This window comes from Haliaeetus leucocephalus, unplaced genomic scaffold (genome assembly GCF_000737465.1).
Source record: "Haliaeetus leucocephalus isolate CR32 unplaced genomic scaffold, Haliaeetus_leucocephalus-4.0 Scaffold229, whole genome shotgun sequence".
NCBI classification, from domain to species: Eukaryota; Metazoa; Chordata; class Aves; order Accipitriformes; family Accipitridae; genus Haliaeetus; species Haliaeetus leucocephalus.
This window is the reverse complement of record NW_010972665.1, coordinates 4,642,014-4,653,862: the sequence shown is the minus strand read 5'-3', so window position 1 is coordinate 4,653,862 and position 11,849 is coordinate 4,642,014. Positions and strand designations below refer to the sequence as shown.

The 11,849-nt window shown below is 38.6% G+C and overlaps 1 protein-coding gene across 14 annotated transcripts in view; it reads left to right on the top strand.

Annotated features, from left to right (window-relative positions):
- KCNMA1 (potassium large conductance calcium-activated channel, subfamily M, alpha member 1) overlaps positions 1 to 11,849 on the top strand; it is a 523,274-nt gene that overhangs the window by 22,895 nt on the left and 488,530 nt on the right. The window lies entirely within an intron of this gene.

Sequence of the window (11,849 nt, the reverse complement as noted above, 5' to 3'; positions counted from 1 at the left end):
AAACTTCCCCCCCCCCCCCCCCCCCCCGAGTTAATGCAAGGACAAGGGGTTCATTTAAATGAGAGTGAAGCTCTGAGACCACACATGGTTAGACTGAGAAAACAAGAAATCTGGGATCTGAGTGCCTGGACTAGTCTTTAATTTGTTCAAAATACAGCTACCTCAAATCCGAAGCTGATTCAAGATGGTAAGCATGTTTTGACCAGTCTACTAGTGACCAACATTCATCATTGCAGGAAATTTCCACTCCTGCAGGAATATCTAAACAATAAAAAGCCTAAAGGTCCAGGTAGGGTGTTTTTGTTGTTTTTTACCCCCTCTGTGAATGCAGTGTGTTGGGCAGTGGGTTCTGCCGTAGCTATGTCCAACTCGGGGACATAACTGTAACGTTGTCCTGTAACGCTGCCTGTGTGACAACTGGCACTGCCTAAATGAAGTGTGCTGTCTACTGTAATGATCCCACGTGCTCCCGCATGGATGAAGGGAAGACAGCTTGGACCCGTACCTGGGAGACTGTGTTCATAATGTTAAAGACTTCCAGGATGTAGGTGCAGCTATAATGCAGAAGCTCCTGGATTGTCTGGTTTATTGTGCGGAAGGATGTTTGGTAATCTAAGCCCTAGCCAAAAAATTTCATCTATTTGGGACTGCTTGGTGATCTAAGATAAGCATGGATTGTATGGTTTACTGATCATATTTTGAATTCTTTCTGGTTTTGAAAACGAATCCAAACAATTCTGACACTTATCGTTGCCATTGTGTTCATTTTGTTTCCTCTGACATTTTTTTGCAACTAGTTTTTTAACTTCCTCAGAGTTTCCACTTTCTAAGGGAGGTGCCTTTAAAATTGCTAACAAAGTTCTACAAAATATCTTAAATATTATCATTTAACTCTGGTAAACTGTGAAGGATAGCTTCTTTCTGGCTTTCAAGAGACATAGAAATGTAACCTTTCACAAGCAAGATTAAAAAAGCAGGGTCTATGGAGTCTGATCTCTTATTCCTTTCTGTTTTTTTTAACAGCATCTTAATTGGGCTTCTTGCCAGCTTTATGTAGGAAGATAACAATTTGACAGATAATGTCTAGTAAATGAACTGTGGTGTTATTCCTCTTACTTACCTTTTTGTGATCTCGGAAACCAAGGCTTATGACTTCCCTGCAGGAACCTAGGGAAGGTTCCTTGGCTCTGAACCATGTGCACATTCTGTACTCATTGTGACTAACAACAGGGATGGAGTACAATTGGTGAACATCAAGAGAGGGGACCTGAAAAGCTGGCTTGTTTCTGACTGCCATTTTGATATAATGACTTACACTGTGTTTTAAGTTCATGTCAATTCCAATGTGAATCACGTGCAGCCTGCAGGCTCACGTGAGTCTCTCTGCTTCCAGATCTTCTAGATGTTTAAATGCTATATGAACACTTAACTTGTCTACTGTTTTGCTTCCTAAGTATGAATTGTTTAGAGGGAAGTGAAAACTTTCCAACTCCGCTTTACAGATTCTGTTGGCTATATTTTCCAAGTCTGAAAGCTGCCTCTGTTAGCGTGTAGTGAATTAGCCATATTTGGAAGGTCTATCCAGCACCGGGAGGTGGCCCACAAAGTGCGTATTTCCCAAGTTTTATTGAAAAGACTTAGTTTAAATAAGTAAAATACCCCTTTCTCCATTTATCTGAATGTTAGGCACTTGTACAGCATGAAGAGATGGTTTGTCTTTGAACATTAGCAAAGCTGCTACAGTACATGTTGACTGCATAATTGACTGGTACATAACCATCCTTCTTAAGTCTTTTTTCATTTAAGGTTTTATCCTTTCACTTAAATGTTTTATCTATTGCTTAGTATTACTTAAGTAAACTGGAAGTGACACTGAGGGAGATGATTCAGAGAAATTAAAAGTACACCACGTCCAGCAGGTGGGCAAGTTTAAGGATCACTATTGTGTCTCTATCTCTTATATTCAGGGAAGATGCTTATGACTGTACAGGCTCAATCTACAGGGCAGGTGCAGTAAACACTTATGTTGCCCAATAGGACTGCACTTAATTAATCAGTGTAATATAACGGTGAATACTAAACTAAACTTTCTCTGGCATACTAAACATCTTGAGGTTCAGACAGTTTTCTTTTAGTTGTGTTAGAGGCAGAAAAAATTGTGTAATATGACAAATGAGGAGTAACTCACATACAAAGAATAAAAAAGATAAACCTAATGGCATGGAAAGAAGAATGTAAACCATCAAATTTTAGAGAAACCTTCAAGTATACATAATTCCATATATTTTTCTTGAGCATCACGAAATTCTTGCAGGCAAAAACATTAAGTGTGGATGTTTGTGTTTTGGAACAGAATTCTTCCTGTTCTTTCACTTACGATAGTGTTGGGTATACATGCATCTATGTGAGGATCTTAATTTTGTGGGCACCAAAGCATATCAGACCACCTTTGAAAACCCTTAGGATGAAGTCCCAGTTTTGTTGGAGTTAGATTTTCATAACAGCAGGGAAAGGAATTAATGGTTTTTGCCTTTGGTTTGATTCCTCGCTGCCCTACTTCTGAGGCAGCTGTTGAAACTGCAAAAGAGCACTGAGTCAGAGGTTTGCACTGACTAGTCTGCTGTCGATACAATTTCACATTCGCTTTGCAGAAGTGTCAGCTAACAGAGAGTGGCGTTTCCTGTTGGAGTGATCAGAAGAATGGCAGGAGACAGGATTTACACAGCTGCCTAATGAATATTCTAAAACATTTTGAGTTATTTTAAAATGTGGCTCTGAAATTCCCCATTTAGCTTATGCAGTTGTGAGGAAATAAATGTAACTGCCTACAACACAGCTTAAACAATACTGGAAGTTGCAGTTCCCATTTATGTTAGGACAGTGTTACTCTCTGAGACTCTGCCTAAAGGGAGTGAGTAATGGCTGTTCATGTGAAGGTTCCTCTGCTCACTCTGTCCCCTTTTTTAGTTACTCTGTGTTTTCTACTCTAAAATCCTTCCCATTTTATCCTTCTACCTTTTGAGAGAATTTAATTTCTTCTATTGCTAAATCCCAAACTCAGAAAATATACCACCATTGGTTCTGCTCTGTGGTGAGAGGGTATACAGGGTGCTGTTGCTAGTTCTCTTAATGACTTTTAATGACTTAAACTACCCAACAGCTGAAGGCAATTGCAGGGGGAAAGACCTGTATGAAGACAATATATGGATGTATAATAAGGGGAGTGTAATCGACCCCAGACTTCTGCTAGTGCAAGAGAAGATGGTTTTTAGTGACATGGGCTAGATTTGATGACGAAAGGCAGCTGAGAGGAAAGTGCAGTACCTGAAACAAGAGTGATATTGAGGATGCAGGCTAGTACTGGTAATCCTGAAGAGGAAGGTGATGGACTGATGTGAGCCTGATTCTGAGGGAAAGGAGGAAAACCCAAATACCAGCGCCACAGCTAATACGGATTGTCAGAGTTTGCCAGCGCAGCAGCGCCTGTGTGAATGGATGTGTGCGAAGGGCAAACAGGGATGTGATGCTGAGCAGGGAGGAGAGCAGTGAGTAATGGGGTGATCTTGCAGCTGTCATAACAAAAGATATGCTGGGTAAAGCTACGAGAGCAACGTAATGGGTGATACAGGGCTGCTTGTTTTTTGTAGTGTCTCTATAGCCTGGTTCTACATGTACTAAATGGCAAATTCTCATATGCTTCATGGAGGTTCTTGTGTAATTCAGGCTAAGGAATTCTGGCCTAAAATGTTTTCCTAGGTACAAAATATGAAATAACTAGATGGAAATGGAATAAAGCTAATTTAAAAATCTTTACTGTTTTATTCAGGGGAAGGGGAATTTACAAAGTATATAAATGCATTTTATACTTCAAAATTAATTGTTCAAGCTTTTATAATTATATAATCAGGAAAAAGTAAAAATTGTGTAGAGCTTTAATTTATATCCAGTAAATCACCAGTAAGACTATATAGCTGTGTTTGACTATTAATGCATGAAAATAGTATTAGTTTCTTTCCTTGAACATGTTCTTATCTGTCTCTTTTGCTTTCAGAATGTAATCTCGTAAAAGTTGCAGAAGCAATAATGAGAAACTTTATTTTTAAAATGTCAGTTAAAATTTATTAGGTTTTATACATGAGGTATGAGACTGGAAGTTGAGTAATTAGGTGGCAGGGGAAAAAAAGGAAAAACATGCTGTATGATCTTGGACTTGCTGCTTTGTGGGATATGCATGTGCTACAGTATATAGTCATGTCTGTCTAAGGTTTTTCTGTAAGTATACAGGTATTACAGACTCAGTTTTTTTGTCTTTTTCTGTACCTAGCTGGCACTAGAATATATGCAGATGAAGCACACAGCTTTCTTAGTACCATCTAGGGAGAAATTTGTAATGTTCTGAGAGTGTTTTTTTTTTTTTTTTTTCTGCTGTGCTTCTGCATTTGATTATATGCCATATTGCACATATCTTGGGTGCTCTATGTAAAGTCTTTTGATGATCAGGCAGTGGTTGCATGCTGGAAAGCGTAACCTACAGCATCTAAAATGGCCCTAACAGCCGGGGTTGGGGTGTGCTGTCGATGTTACCGCTCAGTTGTGAGTACTCACTGTTGTGTTAGAAGGCTCCACATGCTTTCTCTTGTTGTGGATACGTAGTGTGCCTGCTAGTTGCAGGAGGGTGGGAGTCCTCTCAACAGGCTTGAAGATAAAGCCATCCTGCTTCCAACTCTGTCTGGATTAATTTGTCACACGTTTCCTGTATGAATGCAGCCTCTTGAGTCTTATCCTTTGGATCTAAATGTAAACAAAATGTATTTGTATGGGACAGACTTAACAGCATTGAGGGTTTACCCATCTACGCAGCAGGAAAACCACATCCACTCTGGCATGACTTTGGGGAGGCTATGGGCTCACATCCTGGTGAGGTTTGAGTAATTGATCAAGAATTCATAGCTTGCTTCCTTATTACACTTGAGGTGGGTACTTGTTTTATTCATCCTTTTCCATTAGATCCCAGTTTGAGTCAGAGGGTGTGCACAGAAATGCTGGCTATGATTGTATTTTGGAGACAGTGGGCTGTACAAGTTCTTGCTCTGTGTTTCCTATGGACTATTTATTTTTGCATATTTTCCCAGTTGCAGCCTATTGTAGTTAGAGGCGCATGTGAGGTGGTTGTATTGTTTTGTTTTGTTTTTTACCTGTGGTCATGCAGCTTTGTGGTCATACTCCTGACAACTCTTCTACTGTCTGCAGCCACTGACACATTCACCCTCCAAGGTGTAATGGTTGAATTCTAGTGATTTGGAAGAGCAATTTGCTTACAGGGATGCTAATCTGGATATAAGGCTTTACATTGTAGAAACCACCATGATCACCACACACAAGAGTCCTCCCTTCCTATATGCCTATGCATTTTCCTGTTTCAAAGTGATAGTGTGATTTGCAGCATATAGCATAATCATATTGCTATGCCTCTTTTCCTTTCTTTGTAGATCAGTAATTTGAAATATATAGGTACAAACTTGAAGAGAAAATAAATAAACAGTAATAGAAAAAATGGGAGCTACTTCTAAATAAATTATCTTTCCAAAAGTCATGGCAGTAACAGATATGGGGATTTTTGCAGACAGCATACATTTTTATCTGCTTTTGTAGGCTGGCCTACTTTTTGGAATCAAACTGAAAGTTCTTAAGAGAAAGAGTTGTAGCATTTCAGAGCCATAGAGGAGGTCTATTTATATATATATGTGTGTGTGTGTGTAGAAGTAATTGCTAATCTAAGCTGTGAGTGACTGGCAGATGATGGAAAAGAAGCAGTGTTCTTAAGTTACTTAAATAGCATCAATTTCTCACTAAAGGACATAAGGAGGACCACAACCAAAGTGATGTGACAATTATTTTGGGGGGACTTTTACTAAATCCATACCTGGGCTGTAAGTCTTCACCACTGACAGCAGCACGGAATGTGCTGTTTAGACTTCTTCTCATGGCATAAGTGAGCAAGGAACAAGGAGAGCACTGACTGATGGTTGTAACCTCAACTACAGCAGAACATAGAACAGGGTGTTAGAGATTTGATCTATAGTCTCACTTTTACAACAGAGATAAAAATAAATGGTATGTCATAGATAATAGTAACCAAAAGCATTTTTTTGAAAGGACTTAAATAGCTAATACCTATGCGTTTAAATTATTTATTCTATATGAAGGCCATTTGGAAACACAGGGCAAGGGGAAAGCTTGTCATGACAGGATACCAAGGGAGAAAGTGATCTCTACTAGTAATTTGGAGTCCCCAAAATCTTCTGAAAAATCTTCCCTGTATGTATTGGTAACTGTGAGTACAGGCCCTTGGCCTTTTTTTTTTTTTTTTTCCTTTCTGAAGTTTTCAGCACCTTTTATATCTTCAGTTGGTTGGCCAAAATACAAACAATCACAAATCTTGGATCTTGGGGATGGAGAGAAGAGGAGCGAGGAACATCTTCCATAGCAGCCGCAATACTAGTTAGAAACAGCATAATTCTTGTTATATGCAAATACTTATGGGGTAATGTATGGGCAGCACTTTCTAGATTTGAACATTTTCAAGTGTTCTGTATGTATGCCCTGTGCTTCTGCCTCTTCAGAGGTATTTCTGGTTTTCTTCCAGAACTATTTTTTGCAGAACTTTCTAGGAATTTGCTGTGTCTGTGTGTGGGTTTTTTGGTTGATAGTCTTTTTTAAAAAAGAAAAAAAAATTAAAAAAATCATGGCCTCTGCCTCAAGATTCCTTCCTATTATTTAACAACAGAGTTATTCCCTAGTAGACAACTAAGAATAATCTGTGCTAGGGATAAGTCTATAGTTGGTGAGCACAAAGTGTGTACTGCTGGACTTCTGGTTAGCATCATTAACTTTGTAATGTTATAGCTAAGATACTCTGCTCCTGGTGCTGGGATTCAGCCTCCTGGGCTGTCTGGAAGTGGCACCTCAGTGCTGTTAGTTTTCTGAAGCATTCATTTTGTTAGTTATATGTAGTTACCTGGCCATATGGAAAAAGAGGGATTAAATACCAAGGAAAGGTGTTCCATTGGCCCCCAGAAATAGTAGGATAAGGCAAAACTAGGAAGGACCAGGCTTATGGGAATAGTAGTGGAACAGCTTCAGAGCTCACCTACTTAGAGGTACAGACTGGTGTGGAAGAACACTTTTAATTCACTTGGCAAGCAGAAGTCACAATGTAGTCATCTGGCAAACTGCTTGAGTTAAGATGACTGTCTGTGCGTTAATGAATCACCAGCACTCCACCAAGGGACCATGATGATGGGGAAGAAAGTGTGTTGGAGGTGAGTCACAAGAGCCCCACCAGCAAACATTTCTGAGTGGAAAGTATGTATGTGGTGGTGAATCACCAAGAACTCCACCAAAAGTCTGTGTGTGCCTGTCTTAATGTTTGTGGGATGATGAGTATTGGTAATGAAAACCTCAGCTAGTGAAAATCAACGCCTCTTTATAGAATAGACAGTAAGGTTCTGGGCCAGTGTTTTAAACCTATGTTGTTCTGTCCAGCTACAAGAAAATGTACTTGTAAGAGGCACAGTGTTTTGCTCTTTAATTCTTAAGACTTTTTTTTTTTTTTTTTGAAGAGGTGTAGTATCTATCTGGCCAGCTTCCTGCCTGTAGAAGGCTCTTCTGCAAGATGGATGACACTTGAAGTTTGTAAAGTAATTTGAGATTTTGGTGTGTAAGCTGCTATGGAAATGTAAGAGATTGACTTACTGACCTTTTGAAGGGGGGGAAGCCAAGTTCTATGTTTGATCTGTTTGTTTAGTGGAGTAAATCAAAGATGGTATCTAAATTTTTGCTCTAAGAAATTTTAGTATAAGATTGATAAAAAATATATAAATGGTGATAAATATAAAGGATGATGTAATGCTTACATAAACCTGTATAAAAATAAAACCCAGACTTGGGTACAAGGATTTCCTAAGTAAAGATAGAATTGACCAGATAAATATATGCCCCCAGCTTCCTCATTTGTTCTTTCTATGCCATAGGGCAGCAGTGCTGCTTCCCTAATAGTGTTGTTTCTCCCCTGTTCCATTCAGTGGAAATCTTCCATTCTTAACAAGGGCTTGATCTGTAAGAGGACTGCTTTCTGTCTCTCTGCAATCTTTATTCATGGCGGTTTCCACATTCTTAATTTATAGACATACCTAAAATCTAAAGTGGCATTCAGTTGATAGGCTTCCTGAAGAGTATAGTGGACTTCCTAATAAGCGGCAATACTGACACTTTTTTCAGTTTCCAAGGGAGCTTTCCTGCAGCTTGTTAAATGGGATGCCAATGGAAGTTAGCCCCTTTGGGTAAAAGAAACTTAATAGAGTTTTGGGGTTTTCCTTGTGGGGAGATGGAAGGTCTTGAATATGTGAAACATCAAAAATGTCTATAAATTATTGTTAAAATTGAATAGGCTTTACTAAATGAAATGATTATATGATTAGAAATTACTAGAAAACTTGTGCGTGCTATACAATAATTGTTTCATGAGGAGAAACTGGAATTGTCCATAAAATAAGGAATTTTTTTAACAGCACTTCTCCAGCAAGAAATGAATTTAAATTAAGCTATGCTTACATGTCTATATATACTGTTTTCTAATTAAAACCAAAACCAACCAAACAAGAAAAGGAACAGCTGCAGCATGACCAGAATGAATCTCCTTTCAAGAGCAATGTGCTCATTATGAAAGGTAAGTTTTTCTGATCTTGGGGATTGTTCTTGGAGCACAGTGGAGGATGCAAGGACTCTAGGAATATCTAGAAAATCAGGAAGGAAGGATTATGAAGGAGAAGACTATCCAACACTTATTTGAAGACAAGTGACTCTGGTAGTGAGGAGTCTGCATTGTTACACAGAAGGGTTTCTGATAATCTTAGGGACTTTGTAGTGTGGCGTTTGGATAATTAGCATCTATGCCCTGCCCTGGTCAAAGGGAAGTTCAGCGTGACGATCTTTGGGCTTTAGCTTTTCTGTGAAGGCTCTCATGAGTGCAGGTTGTTGGATTTTTAGCTGTGGGGAACTGAGAAGGTGCACTCGTGAAGTGTGCTGCATTTTAGCCAGACGTATGGCATATGTTCTAACATAAGTGAGCTCAATATCTAGATGATACTAGTGATGATTCTTTTGTATGTGTGCAATGTGCCAAATACTGCTTTGCATCACTTGAATGGAAGCCCCTTTCATCTTAAGTCACCTGTTTCAGAGGCAGCTGGGTAATGCTTCCAGCTTTTTCAGCACCTGTGAGCTTGTGTAAGCTGATTCTGGTTTGAAACATTCAGCCAAAATAATTAGTAGAGACTTTCTGGCTCTTCTCATGTCTGGCAAGTGGATTACACTTAAGAACAAGTGGACCTGCTCTCCCTGTCACAGCAACTGTTTGTGGCAAAATAACAGAATGGGAGATGAACAGAATTCCTTTACTGGACACTTCCTTAAGGTGATTCTGCAAATGCGGAACTTTTGTTTCAGCTGCTCTTAATATTCAAGTAATGACCCTTAAGTAAGTGCTTTTGTGAGGTTGGTGATATGAGCATAGTGCGCGCACACATGCACACATGTATATGCTCACTTTATCTATGCTTATGTATATAAGCAACTTGTATACATACTTTACTTACATAAAAAGTGTAATATATGGGGTATTCCTTTTTATAAAGGCAAGAGCTAATCCTATTAAGCTTCCTTAGTTTCTTCTGAAGTGGGGGTTCTGTCACACCATGGTTAAACATCTTTCAAATGTTTTGGGGAAGAGAAAGCTGAAGAAAAGGATTGTTTCTATTTCCTTTTTTAAGCATAAGTGTACAGAATATAGGCAATTTGTGATTTTTCTTTTAAAAAACCCCAACAAACAACTGAGCAGTCACAAATGCCTCTTTCCCTTTGATTCTGTTTTTCAATGATCACAGCTCAACCTTTTTTGAATTTTGAAGAACTTGTTTAAAATACCTGCTGCCTTTTTTGAATGACTAGCGTAATAAATCTCCAGCTCTATATATTGGCAGAAAATTATTTCTTTTCTGGAGATGGAAGAAAGAAGGAAAAAAATCAAGGGAGAGGTATGTGTGAGAGAAAGAGATTGCCATGCATATCTCTCACATATATATACACATATAGTTGGAGAGGAAGTGTTATTTCTAATAAAACTTTATTTGAAAACAGACAGAGAATGGAAGAATGGAGGTAATTTCTTTAAGCTTTCAATGACACATAGAGCATTAATTTTTATTTAGTGTGGTGGTTTTTTTTCTCACTACTTCTCAGAGAATTGGGATTGCAGCATGCAAGCTTTTAGCTTTGTTTCTGTGCCCAGGTAAGCTGATGGGAAAGCTTTTTTGAACGTTAGTGCAGGTTGAAACTCATAATGAGCAACTGGTGGGTTCGTGTTTACATTCTTATTGCATAAACTAGTTAAAAACAAACCATGATGCCCGTATTTTTTTATATATATGCACATGCATATAAATGAAGGTCAAACGAAAAGCTCTTTAAGAGGGAAATGCTGATGTGTTTTTTAACAACCCTGGCATGTGGTTCTTTTCAGTGACACTTGCAACTCTTCTCTGAAATTACTATTTACTCATTTTTAAGAGAAGTGATGGGAGCTGTTTGTTTCAGGAAAGGGATTTTGCAGTTCTGTGTTCTTCCATGGGCTTCAGTGCAAGTGCTAGACCAGAGTATTGGAAGACAAGAAGAATCACCATTTATGTGATGCATTTTCTTTGTGGGCATGTTTCCATCTAGGACCACAGTAAAACTACTGGTACATATCACAGGCTACTAAGTGGCAGAAGCCAGATAATGATTCTTACTTGTTGCTGCTAGATTTGAACTGATAATTTAATCCTGAATCCTGATCATATTTACAAAGTGCCAAATCACATTTTTCTAGAGCATGAGTGCTTTTTCATTAGTGTTGCAAATCTGAAAAAGTGAGTGATGCAAGAGATGGGAAGGATTTTATGAATTAAAAAGAAAGACCAAATTTATCTAACAGTTTCAGGTAAAATGTAGAGAATAATGTTGATTTGAATTTTATCTCGATCAGCAGTGTTCAGCTTTGTCCTTTTAACTCTAATAGTTTAGTTTTATTCAAAGTGCAACTTAACTAATTATATCACCAGTATCCTAATTTTGGATGCTATAAATAGGATGTTTGCTGCCAGTGCAAATGCCATCCTGGTCTTTTCACTGTACTAACTTAGTTCTTGAGGGTACAGTGTAAGCTGGGACACAGGAGCTTCTCCGTAGTCCCTGTTACTTTTTATTTGCTGCCAGTGACTGAGAATCAGTGATTCTAAAGCTGGCCAAAAGTCTGAGTAAAAACACTTCTAAAAAAATGCCCTTTTTAAAAGAAACTACTTAAATAGATCAGCATGCCCTCACTGGAAGAGCTGAATTAACAAATGAGTTGCTTCAGTTTCACTGTGCTTTGAGTTGCTTTGAGTCCACGTATCAGATCAAACTGGTTGTCCTTCAGATACTGCTTTGATGCCGCAGAAGTCTGTGTGCAGCAGGGCCCTTCCATTTCGCTTGTGATGCTGTTTCTCTTGCTACATCTTGGCACTGGAGTGCAAGTCAGGAATCGAAGGATATTTACCAGTGCTGCCATGAAATGGCTTCTCTTCATCCTCAGATGTAATGTAACGACACTTATTAAAGCTACCTTAAGAATGCTTTTGGAGATATTTGGGTATATGCAGGTCATTGGTGGTAGTCCAGCTAGTATTTCAGCATGGGATATAATGAAAACAGTGAAAAAAGAATGAAATAATGATTCAGAAGCAGTAGCCCCCTCACCAACCCAACAAAGA